Here is a 21574-nt window from a genome sequence, read left to right on the forward strand (position 1 = left end):
TTTTGGTCTCTGAAAAACCCCTGGAGACTGGCCGGCTTCCTGTGTCTTTTCGGATATGTCTTCTTGAGACTTTTTTATGGGTCTACACATGATCATCACGCCTGCCAAATGTCATGATGGTAAGTGAAACTGGCGATGGGGGCTGAATATTCTAAATATTCCGGTCTTTGAAGGATCATTGACGACGACCCTAAAATGGTCCTTTCAAACCAAAATGGCCGACTCCTCGTGTTTGGTGTTGTACGACCTTTGTGTGGGACTACACCTGATAGAGATGCCAGCCAAATTTTAGGTCGCTAACGCAAAAGAATTCTGGTCTTTGAGGTGGAAAAACACGACCGGGGTAGGGTTCAAAGTACGGTTTCAAGATAGGGTTAGGGTTTGAAATTAGTGTTCCAAACTCTCAAGCCTCTCAAATGTGTTTCCCTGCGAAATGCTGTACTGTTGATCGTGAAGTAGCATCAAGTAGCAGGTTGTGTTGCAAATGAACAAAGAGACACGTGAAGAGCAAACTGCAGGAAAGGGGAGCAAGTCTTTTTTTGTCCGTTTTTTTCCCCCCCCCAACAGGTCCCCGGGGACTTTGAGCTTCCTTGGCGCTTTTTCTCCAGCTGGCTAATCGATTGTGGCCCAAAATCTCATAACGTGCTCCAGTGAAGCTCCGACGCCGGGCCGAGCGCGGCCGGCTGTCCATTACGGCGCTAACGGGGCCGAGCCGAGCGAAAGTGCTTTAATCTTTAAATGGCCATTGATAAGTGCATCGATCGAGCACACGCGAGACTTCGGAATGTGTCGGCCTCATCTGAAAATATGTCTTTTGCTTGGCTGCTCATCTAGGTTCTCATTTTGGTGTGGCTGTAATATGATAGATATTCTTTTCCACAAACTATCCGAAACGTAACAGTTGAATATAACAGATTCTGTGTTTTAATGGCAAACTACCGTGTGTTCGAGGCAAACCGCAGCCTCACGTAGCCTTTCGGTGTGGCCACCCAGGAAGTCATTGCTGCAAACTTTGCCACCTCATTTGCTTTTCTACTGACTCGCTGAAAAATGGCGCTTGCACGGGCAATTTGCCACCCCCTGGTGCACTAGCAGGTTGTATGTACCGTGATGCAAACAATAGTGCGCGCAAGACAAAACCTAACATTTCCATTGCCTTATGTAGCGCTTCTGTAAGTAAACATTGCGGTTTAATGGAAAGATGGATCATTATATATTATTATATTGCACTTTTGTGACTAAATACATCCTTTCTGTAACAAGTCCAAATCTTCCATTTATGGATTATTCTGAATTATTGACACTTGAAGGGATTTTTAATTGCAAATGGGTGCCACAAGATGGCGGCAAAATCCTCGAAAGGCAGAGTATCATTTAGCATCAACACCATGCTTCTAGCATGTACACAATCATGAAATCATGTTACATAAATGACTGTATTTAATACCTACAACACAAACGAACCGTCTTCACAGAGGTAAAGTATTTACTTATTTTCTGGCACTTTTACCAAACAATTGCAATTCAAACTGTTTTTTTTCCCCAGTCAGTAAAAAAAAAAAAAATAAAGTATACTTTCAATGCACCACTTTGCATGACTTTGTGAATTAAAAAAAAGTATTTGACTGCAAGTAGAATATAAGAGGAGAAAATTGTTCCAAGCGTTCAGGCAGCATTCATCACGGAGCCGCCGCACGTCCACACGCGGCGACCCGGCGATAGCGTGAGTCAATTAATGTCCGATAATGATGCGCGGGGATAACATTGTTTCCCTAAGCGCCATCACTAGCCGGCAGAAATTACAGTGCAGCGCCTTGATGATTAAAGAAAAAGAAATAAAGACAAGAAACAGCCACAAGCTGAATTTGGAGTGGCGCAATAAGGCTACTTTTTATTGAACCTTCATTGCTGACAAATGATGTGTCCGCACTGGGATGAAACGGTTCAGCCATGACATTTTAGACGTTTTGTCTTACTGTTGTAAATTTGGATTCCCTTTTCTACCGGATTTAGCGTTCACGCGCCGCAACACTAAACAAAAAGAAGACACGGCTCAGACAGCAAACAAGACCGTGTTTGTATTGGTTTCCTAATATGTTCGCATCATTCATCTGTTTTCGTGTTTCTAATATTTGTTGTGTTTCCTTCTGATAGTATTTTTTTTATTTTGTCTAGTATTTTGTATTATTTTTTAAAATGATTTTTGCAGGGTTTTTTTTCTCCTCCACCACCACACCCCTAAGTATATGGTACTATAGTTCTATTTTTGTATTTCTTGGTCAAGTATTTTAGTACTTTCTTCCCTTATAGATTTTTTTCTAAAAACGTGAGATTTCTTTTATTCAATATTTTATAATTTTTCACTCATATTTTGTATGTTTTGTGTTTCACTATTCATTTGGTATTTTTATTTAAAATTTTATTCAAACATTTTTTGTCAAATATTTTTAGCCAGTGTTTTTGTATTTTTGTAATAGTTTCGCATTTTTACCTAAATATGTTTCAGTCGTTTTCTGTTATTTTTTTTGTTTTTTGTTATTTTTTGGTCTAATATTTTGTTATGTTTATCTAAAAAGCTGCTTTCTTTTTCGGGGGGGGGGGGGGGGCACAATAGTTTCATATTTTTCCTCAAATATCTTTTTATTTTTCTAGTAATTTTGTTTTTTTCTTTTAAATTGTCTTTTTAAATGTATTTCTTTATAATATTTGGATTTTTGGTCTAACATTTTTGCATATTTTTTCTATTATATTGTTTCTATTTTCTGGTCTAACATTTTTTTTCCCCCTAATTTTAGGTGTCTAATAATTTTATATTTTTCTCCCTGATCGTTTTGTATTTTTTAAAATGTTTGTGGTCTAATATCTTATTCCCTTTTTTTTTGGAAAATATTTTTTCCCCTTCCATTTTTGTTATTTATGTTTCTTTCTTCCCTTCAAGCGGTGTCACGGCGTAACTTGTGTTTGGCCTTGGAGGTTGGACTGTGTTCCGTTGTCATCTTTTTTCACCGCATCGCTTCTGTTCCTCCCTCCTAATTTGTCCGCCGTCACTTCACTCAACAGGAAGTAAGACGTTCTAATTCGTTCGTGTCACCCAAGCAATAAGAACCAAAGAGCGGAGAGGCCTCGGAAAATGAGATGAAACTCTCCCTTATCCCGCTTTTATTTTGCGTCGAATATAAGAGGCGACGTGAGGACTGATGAGAGCGAGATAGATGGCGAGCGTGCGAATGTGTCTTAGATTAGTCAGAGGGCTCTCACGAGGAACCCAGAGGTGCAAAAAAGGAGTTTATTTTAATAGAGGGAGGCAGACAGGCAGCGGTTTTAATAGGTAAACACAATTTCAAATATGCCCCCCTCTCTACTCTTCTCCCACCTTTTCTTTTCTTTTCCATTTCACTCTGGGCTTCCTGGAATGTGAAATGGAAATGAAGCAACGGGCTGCATTCTGATGGCCGGCGCAATATTGGCAGCGTTTGCGAAATGGAAGACGATATTGGCAAATATACAAAATGCATTTATTTCACTAATTCTTCCAATTAAATAACAATCACAGCGGTGCCTTGTGATACAAGTTTTTCGAGATACGAGCTGTCGTTCGGTCGATTTTTTATTTTGTTTTTTGCTTCCACTTCACAAAATAGGAGATATGAGTGCTGTTGGGTTTGCTGTCAAGCTAAACATCAAACAAAAAGAGGTGCACATCACATATTTGAAACAACCACAAACCTTTGCCTTAAAGTCCGCTACCATCATGCTAACGCGTAATGGGAAACACCATAGACGGGCTAACGAATAGCATCAGTGTCACGGTGTCGTAACCCTTTAAGCAACTGATATTGGAACATATACGGTGCAGCAGCACATATAGATAGACAATATAACAATACTCACAGGCATATATTCTTTATCCTCCGCGAAAAACGACCAATATTACCGCTGTTTACTTACAGTAGTAGTAGTTGTGAAACTCTACTATGTTTGTGTCTGCACGACTGTATTATACTTCCCCCTGGTGGCCGAGTTGCACATACCGGAAGGAGCTGAAATGAAAGTTGTTCTTCTTTGATTCTTTCTAGCCAATTTAATGGTGTTACTACTATATTATATTATAAAGAACACTCATAGAATGCTATTTACATATCCCCAAAAACATTGCAAAATGTGTTGTGTTTTGGGGGGAGGCTGGAACGGATTAATGGTGTTTGCATTTATTTCAGTGGGGAACGATGAGTTGACAGTTTCGTGTTATAAGCGTGGTCACGGAACAAATTAAATGTATATATCAAGGTACCACTGTATATTTATTTTTGTAATAATACAATTATCTTCATAGCTTCATCCAGATCCTGCATTGAATTCATTTTAAACAAATCCCCTCCTCCCCAACCCCAAAAAAACTCAAACAAATCCCTTCAACCTTCTGTGGCATTTCACTTGTATAACATCATTTAACCTAAACGACTTTTAAAAGAGCGCAATTCGCATATAAAAAAAATAAAATAACACACACACACACACAAAACAAGGCTTGGACAGAGCTGTAAGGCATTTAAAAGTTTTCTAAAGTGTCCTAACTTGTTGAACAATCCTTATTTATCTTGCGTTCTCTCATTTGACAGACAATCAAGTCGGCCTGGCAGACTTTTCCTGAGATGAGAGTTAGATGGATTTTAGCCGCCCGCGACTTTCTCACAAAATCAATGGGGAGCACAAAGTGGACTCCAAAGGACTCCATAAACATTTTTAGCACTGCGCTGGCTGCGGCGGCGCGGCAAGACCAAAGCTAATTACATTTTACAATCAAAGATACTCTCAAACTATTTCACCAATTTAGTTTATTTGAATTTCTTCAATTCCCTGATTCATTGCAGTTATTCTAATTGATTAAAGACAAATGTTAACCTAACACATCTATTCAATTTATTACATTTGCATCATTAGGCTTTACATTTTTTTATTTCATCTATTTGTATTGTTATTAAATTGCATGCTCCGGTATCGAACAAATATGTATTTATGTTGTTAAATAAAGATTTGTTCATTCATTTAATTTAACTTATTACATTTTACTTATTTTAATCTAATGTATTTTTTCAATGTATAAAATATACTTCATCTTTTCAACATTATTTAGATAATTCATGCATTAAAACTATTTAATTAATAATGTAATACATTAGTTTAGTTAAATAATTTACTATAATTTATTATTGATTAGTTAAAATAACTAATTTATTACATGTATTTTAATTTATTTAACTAATTTATTAACAGGAAATCTATTTTTGTACTTACAAAGTTATTAAATTTGTTAAATTCTGATCATTCAGTTGTATATTTTTAACTGACGTTTTTGTAAAAGTAAAATTTAATGAATGTATTCAATTTCATTAAATACATTCTAATGAATTTTCAAAAATATGATTTTATTTATTTATTCTAATTTATTCATGTAACTAAGTTACATCAAAATTGTTAAACTAATTTACTAAATCAAGATTTTAAATTGCTCAACACTATGTTTACTTTTTACATGGTCGTATTTTCTCATTATTACGTAAAACACAATATAAAATATTTAAAATGACATTTTACACATTTGATGTAATATTAAATGAATTAATATATATATATATATATATATATATGATTGAATAATATCTACCACTATGTAAAAAGAAAACAAGTGGGAATTTTAATAATTAAATAAATGTACATTTGTGGGCTTTTTTTTTTTTTTTTTTTTTTTTAATTCTCTCTCTCTTCCAATGCTCCCCAATTTATCAGTGACAAAAACCAGATTTTTGTTGTTGCCGTTGTTTTTTTTTTTAATTTTTTTTTTTTATGCAGACTAGCCTTTGGGCCTTGGCGGACGGAGGTCTCTCTGCTGATGACATGTCACTGTGAGGATGTTTACGGTGTGTGCGTCAACCACACACAAATTTAATAAGAACATGCTTCCCGCTGTCAAGTAGCCAATAACTTTTTTGTTAATAGCGAGCGTGAATTCGATTAAAGCTCAAGAAAAAGCTCAAATGTCAGTGCACCCCGCCCCTCCCCCCCGACGCGAGAGCTCGGCTAACGCGCGCCAACACACACGGACTCCGTTTGAAGGCGCAGCAATCTCTCCGAGGCAATCGGGCCTACCCCGCCAGCCGCCGCAGCCCACTCCGCCCGGTAACGGCTTTCCAGGCCGCCCATTGGCCGAGACGCCGGCCGGCTAACGATGACAGATTGTTTATTTAGTGGGCTGAAGCGAAACAACATATAAATCTCAACGAAAAACAGCAGCGAGGCATTGTGTCACTAGTTTCTATTTGTTTTCTTTGTTTCATTTGTTTGCTTATTTATTGAGTTTTTTTCAACGTTCATATTTGCCGGTGACATTTCAGGCTATTTGCTCAGTTTGTAAGTCAAATGTGACCTTTAATGCTTGTATAAAGTCACCCTTTCAAATGGGGACAAATGAGGTTGAGCAGTGATGGCTGGCAACAGCAGTTTTCATGTCCAAAACTGAAATATCATAAAACCAAGTCAACACAATTTTTATGAAGATTATGCCTCTGACGTCCCACAAAATCTTGTCATTAGATCATGTCATCATCAGTTCATAGAGCATAAAAAGGATCCACGCTTTGCTTGTTTTTTTTGGGTGGCGCGGAATATATCGAGGATGCACACAGGAAGTTACATGACGGCGAACGGGACTCATTGCCTCAATTAGTCTTTGAAACAAGTTTTAGGATTTTAAATCAAGGCTTCCAGTCGGTTCATGTTTAAACTCGGCTGAGTGATTAAAAATGAGGGTTTTGAGCATGGCCTGCTTCAACGACACAAAATGATGGACGGACGCAAGGGAGGAAGGAAGGAGGTCGCCTCGTTGCCACCCGCGGCTCCTTAACTTGTCGACGGCCGACCTCAGCCGGGCGGCGCTCGTCTGCAATCAGCAGTCGGCACGGGGGCGCCGCCGAGTGCACTTGCGCGTTTATTTATTTTGCGCTGGAGTGAGTGCTCCTCTTTTACAAAGTTGCCCAGCATGCGGTGAAGTGCTCTCGTCGCCTCCGGTCTCTTCTATGGGGGAGTGGGGGTGCGCTTGTTTTGTCAACAGGGACCAACACGGAGCACAGGCTCAAGAGGTTCTCATGTTTATTTTTGTAGAAATGCAGTCAACTCTCACTTTTCGACGAGAAGAGCAAAAATAATGTTAGATACCTCCCCAGTCGCAGTTGTTGTGCGTTTTGTGAAACGCCACAATAGCCTGACAAAGCCTTTTCTAAATAGGGAAGTAGTACATGAATTTGGTGCCAAGGAAGAATCTTGCTTAAGAGACAATCTTTGTATGTCGGGCAGGAGCTAAATTTAACCTGGGTTGTTAGCGGACGTTGCACAGACTCCTCATGTGTCCATTTAGTTTTCCCTTTAAATCGTCTGTAAGCGATTTCTGTTAAAGGGTGATGTTGGAAAGTGAGTTTGAAAGATATTAAAGTGCTAGATTAGGGTTTCAAGCCTCAGTTATACGGTTGAAATCCATTGAAATTAGGGTTTTAAACGGGGGTAACGGTTTTAAATTAGAGTTTGAAACCAGGGTTAGGATTTAGCAGTTGGGTTTTAAAAAGTTGGGTTTAGGGTTTCAAGTAAGGATTTCAAGCCTGGGTTAAAGTTTTTAAAAAAATATTATGGTTTTGAGCCTGGGTTAGTCTTTTCATCAAATATTAAGGTTTCAAATTAGGGTTTCAAGCCTGAGTTGGTGTTTTAAATTAGGGTTGGAAGAGAGGAATGGGGTTCAAAAGTAGGGTTTCAAACCAGGGTTAGGCTTTCAAGACTGGATTAGGGTTTCAGATTATGGTAAATAACGATTGAAATTTGAAACCTTTGTTAGAGTTGGAATTAAAGGTTAGGGTTTGAAATGAGCGTTTATAGCAAGGGGTAGGGTTCAGAAGTTTCAAACCGGTCTTAGGCTTTTACATCAAGATTTCATGCCTGAGTTAAGTTTCTAAAAAAAGAGTTTCAAGGCCGGTTAGGGTTTGAAATTAGGGTGTGAAGCCAGTGTTAGGGTTGAAAAGTAGGATTTCAGACCAGGTTTAGAGTTTTAAGTAAGGATTTCAAGCCTGGCTTTGGATTTTGAAGTAGTGTTTTAAGACAGGGTCAGGGTTTAAAAGTAGGGTTTCAAGGCTGGGTTAGGGTTTGGACATGTTAGGACGCGAACATGGCGTCTTAGAAAGTGTTTTAATGCCAGTTTGTAGCATCTTAGAGTGCAAAATTAAATTCCACAAATTGGTGTGAACAGGTGCATTTTTCCAATGCATAATTTGAGTGAGGTTCTCCAGAAAAGCGTTTACTTTCGTGTACCAACAAAGATTATCGATGTGCACGCTGATGAATGCAAAATAGTATTAATGACGCTTATTAATGCGGCCCGAGGCGCATCCGTAACAATAAACGCTGCGACACCGCGACCGTTTTTTCATCGCGCTTCCGCCGGGCACTTAAGCAGCCAGCCAGCTACCTTCAGGCCAAGAAAAAAGACCGTCGTTAGCGTGTTTAAGGAGGTCCAAGTTCACCCGGCACGGCGGCACCGCACGCACCTGAAATGCCAAATGTCCTCCGACTTCCTCTACTGGTGGAATTCAATAATTTAGCGACACGGGTCAACGGCGCCATCGCTTCTTCTTCCCGGCGACAAAATGAAGAAGTTCATGTGCAGACGAGCAAGAGGTTTCAGTACAACACAAAGACGGTAGTGAGGAACAATTTCGATTTCGACCATTGTTTTAGTCTCCATTTTGGTACCGGTTTCCGTATATCTGCTCGCTTTTCGTACAAATAACACACGTGACTCGTTTCCCGGAGTCATGCGAGCTTTTATGAGCAAATCAAGGCGATAACCCTCCCGGTCTGCTCATTGGCACTCAGAAGGACATCAGTGTTGCACATCCTGTCAAAAGTCAGACCTTCAAAATAAAAACGCCAAGTACAATAACAGTCCGACTGCATTCTCTTGGGCCGCATGTTGACTTATTTAACAGTCACACTTAATAAAGAAGCACAAACTAGTTGGAGTGCAACTGCTAAATAAGACAACATAGGGCCAGGCGCGCTTTTATTTTCAAGGTCTGACTTTTGATTGGATGTGTTAAGCAGCAATGCAATGCAACGCAGGATTTACCTCCCGTCGGCGTTGTCTGGCCTTGTCCAGGACCAGTGGGACACCGCACCACAAATCATTTTACCAAAAATCACCCAAAATACGCTAGAAAAGGGCCAAAAACTGATCAAGACAAGGAGACCCTGTTTGACAACATGGCGTCCATAAACCGTGTGATGTGGATAACCAATGACAAAGCACTTACGTTGAGTTCAAAGAGTGTCCACACTTGGTATTCTACGGCTTTGATTATACTTGCATGCTTTTATTTTTGAAAGCCTGATTGTTTTGACAGGATGTTACGCCGATGTTGCCGAGCGGACCGGGAGGCTTGTTATTGCTTTGTGGAGTACACCTTGCCATCTTTTGAACCCTTTTTACATAAAATGATTTGATAAAGATGGCCGAGTAACGTAGAATTCAAGAAAGAACTCTGAAAATGCCCCAAGAGTTTTCAGCAAATGTAAAAGTGATTCACTTCATTCGTCATTCTTCACACTGCTTTTGTTCTTCAATCTATTGTTATTCTCTATAAAATCTTTTTTTTTTTGTCAAGATGTTTGTGTGTTTGTAACAGATAAATGGGATTTACATGATTTTCTATGGGAACTGTTGCTTTGGATTTTGTACTGTTCGGTTTTAGACTGTCAGTAAGGGTTCAATCATAAAAAAAAGAGGGAGTGATTTTGAACACAACCACAGTGTTTTGAGTTCACTTGTTGTGTGCTTGAGTTTTGTTCGTGGACACACACACACACACATCCACAGTGCACTCCATCTTGTTGTTGCTAACACAGTTGAGCCTCCAGCCCAGCACGTTTTCCCTCTCAGGAGGGAAGATTTCTCATCCGCTTCTTGTTTGCCGTCATGTCCTCCACTCCCTCCCTCATTCACTCTCGTTTTCCTCTCGACCCGCTGACCTCTCGGGCCGGCTAATCGCGGCGGTCACACCGCGGTCATTTGTCAGCGACGTATAAGGGCCGCACTTATCTGCTGGCCTCCATCCTGCTTCTTGTGGCGGCCGGTGAATTTGGCACCTGGGCCCTCAGTGGGGATTTACCTGACTCAATCCACCTCTTAATATCAAACAAACATATTCATAATCATATATATATATATATATATATATACTGTGTAAAAGGCCAGCCTCGTAAGGAAAAAGGAATGTTTGGTCGGTGATCCCATCCCCAAATAAAACCCTGAGAGACTAAACTTGTCTTTATTTAAACTTTATTTATTAATTATAAAGGTTATGGTCAAGTAGAAGCACACAGTGCTGGACTCTCCTCCTTCACTCGTGGGAGCCGGAAGACGAATGAGCATTCTTTTCAGACAGTAGTTCCTTCTTTCCTCTCCGTCCTTATCAAACCAGTTCTTTCTTGTTCTCAGCCTGAATGTTTTCAGTATGTCTGTAGCGCATTGGTGCGCTAACCTTTTTTTCCAGGTTTGGTCACGGGGGCCTTCAGCATATTGCGGATTACTCATGGATTTTAACTCCGTTCTCTTCCCTGCAAATAGCCTCTAACAAGTTTTGCTCTGACCAACCAATGAGAGGACAGGGAAATGCCGACGTCATTGTGGAGTGTAAGGATGAAGTTGAAATTTGATTGGTTCGAGAAACATTGCCCATTGGTAATATCGTTTGAATGACATGGGCCAGCAATTCTGATGGTGAAGGCCCTTGGGCAGATTAGACTGGCATGGCAACACATTGATGCTGAAAACTTATTGGACAAAACAAATCTGACTACACGTACTGAAAGCTGTGTAGTCCAGAGAAAGGCTATAAAATAAACAGAATAGACTTTTGGGAATGAATGAATACAATTTCATGGGACAAATATTAGAATTTAGCTTGTCAGCGTAGGTCAGTGCTCGCGATCACGTTTAACCGCCGGTGTCCTCCCTCCTCCTTTGCCGACACATCTGTCGGCCCCCTCGAGGCCTCCGGGCCGTCGTCCTCTCATCTTCTCCCCAAAGTGCTGACGGTGGAAAAACTTCCAGCGAGGCCTGAGGCGGGAGGACGAGACAGGTGCAGGAAGAGAAAGACACGCGAAGAGGGGCGGCGGCGGGGGCGAGAGCGAGGTGGCGGCCGGTCACGGGGAAAACGCAACGCGACCGAGAAAAGGAAGATGACGGGCGAATTTTGCCTCCTCCTCGCTTCGAATTTCAAAGTAGGGCTTCGACCGCGGTTCGTCTTTCAGACGAGGGTTAGGGTTTGAAAGTGGGGTTTGGGTTTCAAGTTAGGGTTTAAACAACAGTTAGGGTTTCAATTTGGGATTTTGAGTGAGACTTGGTGTTTCAGGTAAGGTTTTAAGCTAGGGGTAGGGTTTCAAGCAAGCGTCACGGTTATGTTTTCAAACAAGAGTTAGGGTTTCCAAGTAGGATTTCAAACTAGGGATAGGGTTTTAAGCCAGGGTTAGGTTTCCAAATGAGGGTTAGGGCTTCAAAGTGGGGTTTCAAGCCCTGGTGAGGAATTTAAACCAGAGTGTCAAATTTAGGCTTCAAAGCTGGGTTAGGTTTTCACGTGAGAGTTAGGGTTTCAAACTAGGGTTAGGGTTTTAAATTGGGGTTTCAAGACAGCTTTATGGTTTTAAGACAGGGTAGCGTTTAAGTTTTCAAATGAAGGTTTGGGTTTCGGTGTTTCAAAACAAGGATTACGGTTAATGTTTGACACCGGGGTTCGCCTTTAAAAACTAAATTTGAGTCCGGGGTTTGGGTTTCAAGCCTGGGTTAAATTTTGAGAGTAGAATTTCCAAATTTATTCCAGAGCAATCCGATTGGATGCTGAGTAAGTTTTGATGATTTCGCCTTTTGATCTCCTACCAAAAAGTCATATTTCGCCTCCTCCGGTTGCAACACTCACAGATTTCCGTTCAGTCCACGCGAGAACGCTATTGATTTTGACCGATGTCATCTGCCAGCAATCCGATTGGACGCTGACTAAGTGTTTTGAGGCCACGACGTGTCATGGTTGCCTTCTGCTAATGATCTTGCCTTTTGATCTCCTGTCGCCAAAGCGCACTTAGCCTCGTTCCCCTTGGCTCGCCTGTCGCATCGCTCCAGCAGATTATCAAGTACGCGATTGATTTTGAACCCCGCTTCCGGCCAACCTGGTCTGACCGCATATTTCAAGGACGCGACGAATTTCGCCGTCTAACCGCATCGGCGGAGTGAGAAGCACGTGCGGACATTAGCTACATGCTAGCCAGTTATTAGCCGAGCGTTTGTGCTAATCCGTGAAAAATGAAATCGAGCGACTAGTCAAGTGGTTCTGCAACTAGTTTGGCTGACAAGTGAAGCAAGCAAAGATGTGACGGCCAATCAAAATGCCAGGTTTACTTCACGTGAGCTTTTACAACAAAATTAACATTTATGCTTTTGTGGCTTGCAAGTGAGATCCAGCCCACCGCTGCCAAGCTTTACAATTGGTATAAGAAGTCCACACACCCTTGCTCAAATGCCAAGTTTTTATGGTATTCAAAAAAATAAAATAAAAATGAACCCAGGAAAAGGCGACTAGAACATCTGAACTTTATGTAGCAATAATCAGAGGCCGCTTGAAATGGTGGCAGATGTGTCCTGACTTACATTTAACATGAGTTTGAATGTGATTGTTGTTGTTGAGGGTGTGCACACTTGTGCAACCACAATATCTCATGTGTTTTTACTTCCCATCTTTTCATTTGTTTACTTTAACTTGCCCTCTGAAAATATTTTTTTTCCAATTGCGCTGTACAGGTTATAGGTCACATGAATGACGTTTTGAAATGATTTGTTCTGGTCGCATTTGTTTTATGTCACAAAAATCTGGCATTTGAACTGGGGTGTGTAGACTTTTCACACAGCGGCACCTTGACTTGACACGAGTTCATCATCCATTTTGTAGAACATAATTTGCAGTGTTAGCCTCGGCGTCGTTGATGTATCGTTGCGTAGTATCGGAGCATTTTTTTACGGGTACTGTACAAATGTACAAACACATCGTCCTCATCTTGTCTGCCGTCTTTTCACCGGCCACGCCGCATGTGTCGATATGATGGGATGTCGTGACCGCGGGAGACGGCCTTTCCTTCCGTGCCGCAAGACGTTGCTAATTGTTGCCTCATGCAAGTTCTGAGGGAAAGTCAGCATTTTAGCTGCTGTGGCTTTTTTTCCCCCCTCCGGTGTCGGTCGTGCGCCGAGCGCTCGCAAGGTCTGCCGAGCATTGGCGCGAAAGAGTCCCGAGGAGAAAGTCTGGCGTGTGATCAAAACGTCTGACAATGCTTTACTACGGGGAGATTAGCATCAGTGAGGAAAGGAACGACTTTGGGCACGGGGGATCAAGCGAATCAATGCGAGAGAGGAGCAATAAGACGGGCGAGTGAAGAAAGAAGCTAGAAGGCAGTTAAGAGCCGGACCGGAGGCTTTTCATCATGTGCGATGACACCGTGGTGGCTCGGGGTGGGGGAGGGGGTTCGGGGATGGGGCACCGGACGCTTGCATCAGTCTTGCTTCATGAAGGCCGAACTGACACTCGGTACAAATTCACTCGCATGTATTCCCAGCCGGGGAGCCCGAGCGCTCTTTCGCTGTCCAGTTGGAAAAAAATATAGCAGCTCAAAGAATAGAAAATACATTTGCAACGAATAAATACTGGTTCATGAAAATGTTCCAATTTCTGGCTCTTACAGGACGCAGCTGGATTCAACAACGGGTTGGGAAATATCCGGAACTGGAACCGGAGCTCATGATGTGGCGGACGGGATGCGTTGATACGGAACCGCGAGCTCGGCAGGTAGGCAGCTCCCGTAAACCGTATTGTGAAAACTGCTCCATAATGTCACACAACAAATGCTGAGCCAATGGCGTACATTATTTTTTGATATACAGTAAAATTACCATTTTGTGACTCTTATTACATCACAAATGTAATGTAATCTCCCCATCACTAACCAATAAATACCTTTATTGCATTATAGAGTGAGCTAATAATGTATGATTGCTTCCTCATAATATTGGACGCATTTTTTTTATTATTATTATTTATTTCAGCCCACCGCTGCTCTTGATTTTACCTGCTGTCTTCTTTGACCCACGCAGGCTGCAAACACGACACAATCACAACGACATCGGCTGTTTTCAGCCTCTAAAACATTCCGATTGTGTCGAGTTAAAGCCACTGGAGAAGATTATAAACACACGCGCGCACGTACACACCGGTGAGCGTGCTTAATGCATATCTGTCAAAATGTCCAGAGGACACACACACACACGCGCGCACAGAATGATTGGACGTCAGAAGGAAGGTTAGCAATGTGTGTGTGTTTTAGGGGGGGGGGGGGGGGGGGTCGTCTCGCCACACACACACACACGCGCGCGCGCACACAGATGACACGAAGAACCAGAGCAGAGCAATCTGAAATGCAATCCCCATGGTTTTATAAGCACACTCTCACACACACACACTCTCTCTCTCTCTCTCTCTCTCTCTCTTTCTCTCTCTCGCTCTGTCACACACACTTTCACGCACACACACACACACACAGGTGGGCGAACCAGCAGTCCCTGATTTCTCATTACTGCAGATGGATAGATGGGCGCAAGCAGGGAGGACGGGAAGTGAAGAGGAGATGCGAGGCAGAAGTGGAAAAAATACTAGTACGCGGTACTCAAGTACAAGTACAGATACTAGTGTAAAACAAGACTGTAGTCAAAGGAGATACTCATTCAACTTCTTTAAAAAAGTAAAAAAGTTCGGACTCTGAATCAGAAGCACGGTGGTGGCAAGTGTGTGCTAACCTCCTTTTAGCATTAGTTAGAAAATGATTGGTTCATTCTGAACACAGTCGCATCCCCACTTATTAGAGGATGTGCACACTTATGCAACCATATGATCTCAGTTGTTGTTTTTCCCCTCGGAAAGATTTTAAATTGTGCATGTGTAGAAAATTAATATAACAATAGTCACATGTACTTAATCCTCTGTGAATAATGAGTCGTATGTACATATTTCTGTATGTCTGTGTTCTACTGCCCCCAGGTGGCCAAGGCACATACACCAGAAGGAGCAGCACAATGTCCATTGAACTGAAGCAAAAAAAAAATGGCAAAAACTGTTGAATTTATCTACATTTTATGTAATTCTGTCATGACTGTATATTTTCAAAAAGGAAAATATGATAGTGCTAGTTTTCTGATTTGAAAACGTGAGCGTTAATATCGCGCCCAAATCTCGTGTCGGCGCTCGATAGACGAAAGTCGGCAGCAGAAGTTGGGCCGGCAGTGAAGCCGCTCAGCCGATCGGAGAGAGAAAGACGTCCGTCTCATCGATCCGAGGGGCTCGATCGGCCGCGAAAAAACATCGATGAGAAGTCATGGATTGGCGTGTCAGGGGGCTCCGAGAGGTTTGCGTGTGGAAAGCGTGGGCGGCGTTCACAAACCACATCACGTCCACATTTTCTTCTCATCCTCCTCATCCTCTATTTGCTATCACGCCGCCTTGTTTATAGATATTTTTTTATTTTTTTTTCCGTTCTCTCTTATCTGCTGTCAGGCAGGAAAACAGCCATTTGGGGTCCTGCCGACACCAATTTCCACCAACACACACACACTCCAATTTCCCCTGCCACCCAGCAATGTCTAATACAGCTCTCAACACGATCTCATATTATCCTCTCATCCCTCCTTCTCCATAACGTGAGTCCTCCCTTCCTTCCGTTGGCGGGAAGGACCCAAGGACAAATACATCGTTACTGTATTTAATTCATTGACTGTCGGGCGTTTTTCAAGCCGCGTTCCCCATTATTGCCTACCGTTTCAGAGCCTTTTGACTGGTCTTTCGAGAGCAACAGAATATTGTGTTCTGGTACAATATAAGCACGGAACCCTAGCAAAACAGAGTGCAAGCGAGGTGCTTGAACTTGTCTGCCATTTCTCTCCCTCATAATCGACGTGAGCAACCGCGCTTCATCCCCGAATCGTTATCTTCCACTCAAAAGCTGTGCTGATCTCCAATGCAAAGCGATGCAACGCCGCCATCTGCAGGAATATGCCGGTCACTGCAGGGCTATACAAACCTGAAACGTACTTGACCGATATATTCGTCGGTGGCAGTGAACGGTCGGATTCCACTTGACGAATAGAAACGTCCACGTTGGTGAATGAGTGAATGTTTAACAAAACATTTGAAGACCAACATGTTTGATGTTTACAAAAAGACGTACGATAGGTTCTTTGAATCCTAAGTCATCTTTCGTCTTTACAAAAACAGAATTTAGGTCAGGGGTGTCCAACAAATGTTTGTCGCGGTCCATATAGTAGTTCTGGTTTCCCACAAAAAATGATCATCTCATATTATTACATATACACAACAGTGTATATAGTGAAGATCATTTGTGATTGTGGTATTTTAGCAAAATAAACAATCAATGCACATGATTTGCTTGATCCTTGAGTTTGACACCGGTCGATTTAGGTTCTTTCAAGACGACATTGTCGCCAGCGTTGGCCAAAATTGTTGAAGAATGTCATCTTTGATGTGGACAAAAACACTTACTTGAATACTAAATTTAAAAAAAAAGTTTTAAATATGTAAATGAGGTTCTTTGTGGACTCAATTGCTTTTGATGTTTACAAAAAACACGTAAATGAGTTTCTTTGAAGACTAACTCAAAACAATGTAATAATGTCGACCCTCCGCAAACGTTTCTCGCGCATTGTGGATGGCGTGTTGTGGAGGTGCGGCGGCGTTCCCGTCATGGTGTCATTGCACCTAAACGAGCGCCAGTTCGGCGATAGCGCGGCCCTCTCAACGCTGCCTCATTTTCATTCCTCCTGAGTGAAAGAAAGAGGTGAAGGACCCGGTCAAGTCCAGCCGCACACAAGAAAAGACTCCGGGGTGAATCGGCACTTGAACGCGTCGCCGTCGACACGGGCGCCACCTAAGTAACGCCTTGACGCCGATGGAGGCCACCGGTCGAGTGGGAATGTGAAAAGAAACGTTTGAGTGCTTCTCAGTCCGTTTAATGGTCTCTAGTTTAATTGGGAACATTCTCACACAAAACATGACTCTTTTGTGAATGTGTGTGTGTGTGTGTGTGTGTGTGTGCGTGCGTGTGGTTAAATGCAAAATGGTCCCACTCGCTTGATGTGGTTTTCAATAGCCGATGGATGGGACACTTCAAGCACCTGTCGCTGTTATTAATAGAAGCGTTAACTGCTGGAACTGTTCGATCCTCAAGACCTACCCCAGCAAGTCTTTTGACCAAGTACTTTTGTAAAGGTATCAACCTCCAAGGCGGAGCTGCAGCAATACTTTGACTTACGAGTGCCCCAACTTATTCCGGTATATGAGTTCTTCGTGTTTCGAGGCGTCGCTGAGTCAGTCGTTTTTTTTCTTTTGTGTTGCATGCAAAATTTGACCTCACGACTGAGCTCCGCCGCGAGATTTATTAACTTTTTTAATTTAACTTTCATTTATTTATTGAGGGAAGGCAATTGAGAGCATGCACATTTGCAATACCAACCATGCGGCAGACATCGGAGTAAAAAAAAGCAAATACATACACAACACACTGCACAGCAGAGGTGTCAACTCATTTAGTTCGCGGGCCACATGCACCCAATTAGATCTTAAGTGGGCCGGACCACAATATTTGTGGCTTAAAAATCCATAAATAACAACTATTCAAAATTGTCCCCATTGTTTTGGTGCAAATAATAACAATTTCGGAAAATATTCGCGTTTATTCATTATTATCTTGTTGCAAATCATGTGCAGTCAGAAATGTTTAACCAAACCTTATTTCAACAGCATTATGAATCAGTGAGCGTGCACCATTCAGTGATGCATCCTTTGTAAATGTATACATACAAAGTGAAGTTGTGGCAGTGAATTGAAAAAAACGAAGTTTTTAAGTAAAGCTTTTGACTGAAATTTTGTAATATTCAGTGTCTTAAAACATTTCTACAGGAGGTATTTATTTTCACAGAATTGTAGCGTGAACATGGCACACCATTTTGTATTAGTGTGCTCCTGAAACTTGGCATCATTTGTCCTTGTGCATCACTGTCATTTCAGCGTTGTCAGTGCACCCCCCAGAGGGCAAAATTAGTTTTACTGAAAAATAACAGGGAATGTGTTCTACATCCCCACGGGCCGGATTGGGCCCCCTGACGGGCCGCTTCTGGCCCGCGGGCCGTATGTTTGAGACCGACTACTGTACAGAGTGACATCGGTGCGGCGACCATGTGCAATATTCCTGACTGTTTAAATGACGATATTGGGAACACCGGTCCAGAGTGTAGTCCGCCTCTCGCCCGAAGTCATCTGGGGTTGAAAATGGATGGGTGGATATTGACAAAAAAAGTAGTGCGGACTGCAAGTGAGAATGTAGAGGTTACCGTAACTGCTGGAATGGAGAGTGCGGGCGGTGCTATGCACGGTGAGCAGACGGCCGCAGAAATGAAAATGTTTGTGTGAATGAAGAGAGAGGGCCAATTGATCACGGCCCGATCACTATTGAATATATTTAGAATTGGTTATTCTACCAGTTTTGGATTACTTCCATCGATTACTCAAGTGATTGGATAAAATTAGATTTTCTATTAGTAAGCAAAAATACCATTTCAAAATGTGCACGTGAGCTGCAGGTACTGTAGGTCAAGCTACCACTGTGGTAGTACTGCAATGCTTCCGTGTACGTTAGCGCACGAGAAATGGACACAGAGTACAGATGGAAGACGCAAATCATCAATGAAGCGAAGAGAGGAAACAAAATGCCCCCTTGTGCGGAGCCAAAAGCCAACGCCGTTGTGGCGGTCGTCTTGTTTCGAGGGTGGAGGTCGCCCGAAGGTGAGGGTTGTCGCACAAACCGACAAGAGAGCATTTCGTGGGCGAGGAGGACGGATCACTGGATGCAAGTGGGTCATGTTACCGCTTTGATTGACAGGAGGAGGAGGGGAGTGAAGGTGAAGTGACAGGATGAAGCTTTCAAGGCTTGGTGAGGGGGGGGGGGGGGGGTGAAGGTTGACAGAGAAAACCTGCCGGGCCTAAAAAAGCGGCTTAAGATGGAAAGGTGACAGCAGCACTCGGGGTGGACAAGTGGGTGAAGGAGAGAAAAAAAAATGACAGAAAGGGGCTGAGGGGGAGGAGTGGGGGCGCTCTGAGGGGAAGCAACCAGGCGGAGTCGCAGGTGGGAGGAGAAGGCGGATGGAGAATAGGTCACAGGAAAAGGTTGCGGGGAGGAAAATGTAAGCGGTGAGGGCAAAGCTAAGAGAGGGCTGAGACGGTTCAGCTCCAGCTGCGCCTGTGTGCGCGCGCGAGGGGGTGGGATCGGGGCGCTCTCCCAGGGCGACCACCCCGTCGTAGCGCCGCCCGCTCCGAGGCCTCTCCCAGAGTGCGACCTTTCCAGCGGGCCTCTTGTCAGTCAGCGCAGCTTCTACCGCGGGACGCCACGAGGAACACTCGGCTTCCTTTCAGCTCGCTGGCTTGACGCCTGGGCCGACCGACTTCTTCAGAAAACGTCTTCCGTGAAAGTCATCAAAGATGCTGAGAACAAGGGCGGGACGTCAGAAAGGCCAGACGCTAATGACGCTTCATGGTCTTCTGCACCCCAAAAGTGTTTTACAGTGTTTCCTTCCCACTCCCACTTATTTGCAAACATCACAAATTCAAGTTGCGCAAGCTAGCCCACATCAATGCTCTTATGTTCTAAAGTTCTGCATAAATTTGTTGTTTGACCTGTCCATTGTTGCTGAATAGAGATTATTGCAAAGCGTTCTGTTCCTCTGTTTTTTTTTTAATTATAGTAGTTCACTTCCATTACATTAGTGTCATCTAAAGTCATGCGACCATTACTAGTAATAACGTTAGTACAATGGGTAGTGGTAGTACTTATTGGAAGCAATTGTACTTATTAGCAGACGAAAGTAAAAGCGTAGAAAGACAATTATTCCTTCGAGTGTGTTGTTGTAACGAGCTAATATAAGCGCTGCGGGCTGTGTGTTGGCCCTCAAGTAAACAGTTGTGTTCTTCGATCCCTTTGAAATAAACTCGCAAGCGGGGAAAAAATCCGGATCCCGACGCAGCGTCACACAAGACCATGCGTTCGTTCTCGGCGGGCCTCGAAGCCGCAACGTGATGCGCACCTCGACCTGGAGGATGAGACGTAAAACGATGGAATGAAGCCCCGTTCTGCCAGATGCGCGGGGCCGAACTTTCGGCCTGCTGATCCGCGACGACCGTCCACAGGCTCCCTTTTTTAATAAAGCGCCCGTACAGCACCACGGGTACCAGAGGCCCGCAGGTAAACAGCTAATGAAATCCCTCTCTCCCTCTCCAACTAAATCATCTAAATAGCAAGCAGCACCTCAGGCGCCCAGGCAGACAGATGGCAGGGAACCAGCCAGAGTCGGGGGGGGGCGGCGGCGGGGGTATGGCGGGGTGATTCAGTGTGAGAATGATGTCGGCTAAACGCAACAGGAGTTCCAGTTTGAACTCAAACGAGATTGTCTCTACACCTTAACCGTTTATTAAATGGCCCTGACGTCATTCCAAAACAGCCTGCAACAATCAGTTTGTCCATCAGAGGATGGATGGATTGTCTGGGCGGAAAATTAATGGACCTCAAATATTTCCCTGAGGAACTCCATTCAAAAACTTGACTTTTTGATACTTTGGATGGATGCTGGAGCCTTGCTGTTGTTTCTTTTTGTCCATCATCCATCTTGAAGCTGAAGAAAAAAAACTGTTCTTTTTTCTGTGACTGTTAAGTTAGCGTATTTATCCAAACACTACTAATAGTACTTTTGTACAGTTGCTTTTTTCCATGTATTTTTGACCACTTACTTTTTGTTCAAGTACATTTTTCCAAAGTACCTTTGTTGAAGTAGTTTTGTCAATTTGACTACTGTTTGATACTTTGGACGGATACTGAATCCCTGCTGTTTGTTTTTGTTTATGCATCCATCCGAGAAGTGAAGAAAATGTAGACTTTTGTTCAAAATGTACAGAAAATGAATGGACCTCATACATTTCCCTGAGGAACTCTTGACTACTGCTGTTGTTTCTTTTTGTCTATCGATCCATCGAAGAGGTGAAGAAAATTTGGGGTTTTGTGCAAATTGTCCAGGAAATGAGTAGACCCCAAAAAAATTCTGACTGCTGAGTTTTACTTTGGATGCAAGTTGCACAAGCTGAGAGGCGAACCTTTGCATTCTCAAACAATTAGTGAGAGGGGGGCTGGGGGGCTGGGGGGAGTGATCCCACACCTGCCACTTAAGAGACCTTTTACTAGGCCGTAATCCCTTTTGTTTACTGACTCATAGAATGCGAGCGAAATCGCGGCCGAGTTCGTATGATCAATGCAATTCTTGAATTTGCAAAATCTGCTGCCGCGAACCGACGCTTGGAAGTCAAGTGGGTGAGTCGCCGCCAAGCCGTGTTCT

At 42.9% G+C, this 21574-nt stretch overlaps 1 protein-coding gene across 1 annotated transcript in view; it reads left to right on the top strand.

Moving 5' to 3' along the window:
* The window catches only part of mcm8 (minichromosome maintenance 8 homologous recombination repair factor), a 198038-nt gene that overhangs the window by 160641 nt on the left and 15823 nt on the right, over positions 1-21574 (top strand). The window contains exon 6 of the mRNA XM_061790255.1: positions 13819-13922. The gene's annotated coding sequence lies outside the window, so the exon portion shown is untranslated. The remainder of the gene's footprint in view (positions 1-13818; positions 13923-21574) is intronic.

The sequence above is a fragment of the Phyllopteryx taeniolatus genome, chromosome 11 (genome assembly GCF_024500385.1).
Source record: "Phyllopteryx taeniolatus isolate TA_2022b chromosome 11, UOR_Ptae_1.2, whole genome shotgun sequence".
In the NCBI taxonomy this organism is placed as follows: Eukaryota; Metazoa; Chordata; class Actinopteri; order Syngnathiformes; family Syngnathidae; genus Phyllopteryx; species Phyllopteryx taeniolatus.